The 5,068-nt window shown below is 43.9% G+C and overlaps 1 non-coding gene across 1 annotated transcript; it reads left to right on the forward strand.

Moving 5' to 3' along the window:
- Positions 1 to 3,720: 3,720 nt before the first annotated feature.
- On the forward strand, positions 3,721 to 3,823 carry LOC149840327 (small nucleolar RNA R71). The gene has a single exon (XR_016431721.1). It is a non-coding gene; the product is annotated as a small nucleolar RNA R71 (small nucleolar RNA).
- The last annotated feature ends 1,245 nt before the right edge of the window (positions 3,824 to 5,068 follow it).

The following is a 5,068-nucleotide window of genomic DNA, read 5'->3' on the forward strand; positions in this document are numbered from 1 at the left end:
TAATAGTGCCTCACCTGAGATAGGAACCTCTCACGCTCATTCTTGTTCCAATGCTCAGGTATCTGCCTCGAAACCAGATAGTTCACAATATCTGCAAACCAGGGTAACTGCGATGTACTGACTGACATGATCTGCTCGTCGGGGAAAGAATCACTGATCGGTCTCTGATCCTGCGTGGTCTCCACGATCAGTCTGGAAAGATGGTCTGCTACTACATTCTCGCTTCCTTTCTTATCTCGAATCTCGAGATCAAACTCCTGTAGTAGTAGGACCCAACGAATCAATCTCGGTTTGGTGTCTTTCTTATTCAACAAATATTTCAATGCAGAATGATCAGAATAGACAACCACCTTCGAACCGAGTAAATAGGACCTAAATTTATCCAATGCGAAAACTACCGCAAGTAGTTCCTTCTCTGTCGTAGTATAATTCATCTGTGCATCAGACAGAGTTCTACTCGCATAGTAGATCACATAGGGCTTCCTATCAATGCGTTGTCCTAGAATGGCCCCCATAGCATAATCAGAAGCATCGCACATAATCTCAAATGGGAGAGTCCAATCTGGAGGTCTCAAAATAGGTGCAGTAATCAAGGCCTCTTTGAGAATCTCAAAGGCCTTCATACAATCCTCACCGAAAACAAAGGGCTGGTCTTTCTCCAATAACGTGCAAAGCGGTCGAGAGATTTTGCTGAAATCTTTTATGAACCGCCTGTAAAATCCCGCATGCCCTAAAAATGATCGAATCTGCCTCACAGAGGTGGGTGGAGTCAAACGAGAAATGGATTCCACCTTTGCTCTGTCAACCTCAATACCATGCTTGGACACAATGTGTCCTAACACAATCCCCTCCTGGACCATAAAATGGCTCTTTTCCCAACTCAGGACGAGATTGGTCTCCACACACCTACTCAGTACTCGAGCAAGTTTATGGAGGCAATCTTCAAAAGAAGAGCCATACACTGAAAAGTCGTCCATAAAAACTTCCATCACATCATCAATCATGTCCGAGAAGATAGCAAGCATGCACCTCTGAAAAGTAGCCGGGGCATTACAGAGCCCAAAAGGCATACGTCTAAATGCGAAGGTGCCATAAGGACATGTAAACGTGGTCTTCTCTTGGTCGTCAGGATGGACAGCTACCTGATTGTATCCTGAATATCCGTCTAGAAAGCAGTAGTAGCTCTGTCCTGCGAGTCGCTCTAAGATCTGATCAATAAATGGCAATGGGAAATGATCTTTCCTAGTTGCCACATTCAACTTCCTATAATCGATGCAGACTCGCCATCCTGTAGTGGTCCTCATCGGAATTCTCTCACCCTTCTCATTCTCAACCACAGTGAGTCCTGACTTCTTCGGCACAACTTGAATCGGACTGACCCACTGACTATCAGAAATAGGATAAATGATTCCGGCATCCAACCACTTCACCACTTCTTTCTTCACCACTTCCTTCATGTTGGGATTTAGCCTTCTCTGCATATCCCTAAATGGCTTGATTTCCTCATTACAATGGATCCTATGCATGCAGAATGAAGGATCAATCCCCTTTAGATCAGCAACTCCCCATCCAATCGCTGCCTTGTGCTCCCGAAGAATAGTCAGCAATCTCTGTTCCTGCTCTTCAGTGAGCAAGGACGAGATGATCACAGGCAGAGTCTCATCATCTCCAAGATATGCATACTTGAGTGAATCCGGTAAGGGTTTCAACTCAAGTTTCGGAGGCGACTCGATCGACGATTTGGCGGGGGTCTCCGCAAGTGGTGGAAGGGGTTCCCTGACTGCTCCCAAAGGTGGTCTCTCCGACGACACTCTAGACACATCTACACTATCTAAACCGCTATTCTTCTCTATATGGTACAAATCTAAAGAATCCTCAGTAATGTACAACTCGGGTTGCTCCTCCACTAACTCCTGTGCAATGTCTACATGAAAGCAGTCCATGTCTTCTGCTGGTCCCATCGCGGCATTGAAAATATTCAGTTTTACCTTCCTATTGCCAAATGAGAGATCCATGGCTCCAGTTCTACAATTGATGCACGCATTGGCAGTCGCCAAGAATGGTCTGCCTAAAATAATCGGAGTCTGGTGCTGGCTGTCTACTCCTTCCATATCAAGGATAATGAAATCGACTGGAAAATAAAAGTCATCCACTTTAACTAGCACGTCCTCCAAGACACCTCTCGGTACCTTGACGGAACGATCTGCCAGTTGAAGTGTAATCGGAGTCGATCTCATCTCCCCTAACCCGAAAGAATCAAAGAAATATCCGGGCAGAATGTTCACGCTTGCTCCAAGATCGAGCAATGCGCGTTCTATCTAGATGTTCCCTATAGTACAAGCAATGATAGGTGCTCCAGGGTCATTGAGCTTGGGTGGTGTCTGATGCTGAAGTACTGAACTCACCTGCTCAGTCAGATGGACCCTGTTAGGAACTCGCTCTCTGGATTTCCTCTTTTGCGTACATAGCTCCTTCAGAAATTTGGCATAAGTCGGCACCTGCTGAATAGCATCGAGCAAAGGTAGGTTGATTTGTACATGCTTGAAGATATCAAGCATGTCCTGGATCTTCGCACCTTGCTTCCCTCTATAACCAGGAGACTCTAATGCTTTGGGATAGGGTGGTGGGGGGATATACTCTGCTGGCTCCTCCTCTTTGCGAGAAGGCTCACTCCTATCCTTCTTCTTCTCTGAGGATAAAGATGATGAAGGTGATGATGGGGATGGGGATGGTGATTGAGCCGACGTAGGTGAAACAATGGTCTCTGGCTCCTCTATCTTCTCTCTACTCTCAACGTGATACTCACGTCCACTCCTCAAGGCCATAACTGATTTAGCCTGCTGCTGTGTCTCAGTATGAAATAGGCCTCCAGTCATCTGGTCCTTACCCTTCGGGTTCATGACAGCCTGACTCGGCAATGTACCTTCGGGTCTCCTACTAATAGCCTCAGCTAACTGTCCCATTTGCGACTCTAACTTCGCAATGGACTGCGTATGTGAGCTCAAAATCTGGCTACACTTCTCGAAGGCGTTCTGATTAGAGGTTTTCACCTCTTGGAATGCCTGGAGAAGTCTCTCCTCAAAAGATGTCTGCGGGGCAGACTCCTGCTGAATCGGGGAAGGAACTGAAGAAGAAGAAGACTGAGCATAGTTCGGTCTTTGAAATGGCTGAGTAAAAGATGGCTGCCGAACTGGCTGAGAGGAAGAAGGCATCTGTATAGAAGACTGTGGATTCTTCCATGAAAAATTGGGATGGTTACGCCAACCCGGATTATATGTCGATGAAAATGGGTTATTTGGCGGTCTGACGTAACCCTGAGCTGCCTGAACTTGTTCTTGAACAAATTCAGGGTACTGAGCTGCTGAAGGGCACTCAGTGATCTCGTGTGCCGGACTGGCACAAAGAGTACACACCTGCTGTGTAGTGGATGGTCCTGAGAGAAGCTGGTCCAGCTTCTGAGCAATCATGTCTACTTTACACTGTAGTGCAGTAGATGGACCAATCTCAAGAACGCCAGCTTTCTTCTGAATGCTGGGTGTGGCTCTATCAGAATGAGAGCTCGAAGCATGGTGGAGTGAATTCTCGGCCAATGTATCAAATAGCCTCCATGCTTCGTCCTCGCTCTTCAGCATGAATGTCCCACCGCATGAAGAGTCGATCATCTGACGATTCTTGTCAGACAATCCATCATAGAAACTCTGCACCAGTTGCCATTTCGGCACCTGATGATGGGGGCATTTCCTGAGGAGATCCTTCATTCTCTCCCAGGTCTCATGAAAGCGCTCACCATCTAGCTCTGAAAAGCTAGTGATGGCTCTACGATATTGGTTCGTGCGACCAATGGGAAAGTATTTCCGAAGAAACTCCTGTTGCAACTGATCCCAGGACTCTATTTCTACAGAATCTAAGGACTTTAGCCAATACTTGGCTTTGTCCTTCAATGAAAAAGGGAATAGAGTCAACCTCAACGCATCATCATCGAAATTCTGTATCTTAACAGTAGAACAGATTTCGAGGAATTCATCTAAGTGTCGGTAGGGATCCTCATGACTAAGGCCATAAAAGGATGGAAGCATTTGAATAATGCTGGCCTTAATCTCATAATGTGGCGCTCCTACATCGGGTCTCCGAATGCAGGATGCCTGAACATAGTCTGTGGGAATGAAGTATTCCCGCAGAGGGCGTGAAAGAACTGGGGGTGGAGGTGGAGGATCCATGTCAGCCATTGTTGTCGAACTTCGATGAGAATGTAAAATTCTCTCTGGGTTGTCAACAAATGGGTGTAATGGGGTTCCTAGACCTCGTCGACCCTGCATACACTGGTACTAAGACCAGATGTAAGCAAACGACCTAACTAAAAAAAATTAAACTAGCACAGATACTAAAATGTAAATAAGCAAATAACAGTAACTAAAAACAAACAAATATGCTATATAGCTATGTCAAAATTCTATACTAAATAATTAAATAACAAAGTAAACTATTCTAAAATGCTAAAACAAATAAATACAGGAAATCACAAACTATGTTTTTCTAAAACCCACCTGTCTAATCGCTCCTTGCAGAATGATAATTAAGTGAATCCTAAAAAGAACAATATGTGAATCCTATATTTACTAACTATGTTAATCCTATATTCACTTACTAATCCTACTAACTAAAAAGAAAACAACTAATTAACTAACTAAAACAAAATAATAATAAATTAAACTCTAAGAAATAAAGTAATTAATTCGCCGTTCCCCGGCAACGGCGCCAAAATTTGGTTGATATTTTGGAATGCTCTTTTTAAAACAGTTATTTTCAATAAAACTTTGGAAAATCGTCAACCAAAAATATAAAAACCGACTTTCCACAAAGTGGTAAGTACGGGTCGATCCTCAGGGAACAGGAATTAATCACTATAATTCTAGAAAATTTAATTTATTAATATCAAATGACAATCTACAATTATAAAGTGAATACAACTACAATTAAGCACTAAAAGAACAATAGACAAGCATTTAGTCTTCTGCTCCACGCCAAGGGTAATTCTGTCTTTTCGCCACTTAGAGAATCTTTTCACTTG

This window comes from Nuphar pumila, chromosome 4 (genome assembly GCF_984573655.1).
Source record: "Nuphar pumila chromosome 4, dmNupPumi1.hap1.1, whole genome shotgun sequence".
Taxonomy (NCBI): domain Eukaryota; kingdom Viridiplantae; phylum Streptophyta; class Magnoliopsida; order Nymphaeales; family Nymphaeaceae; genus Nuphar; species Nuphar pumila.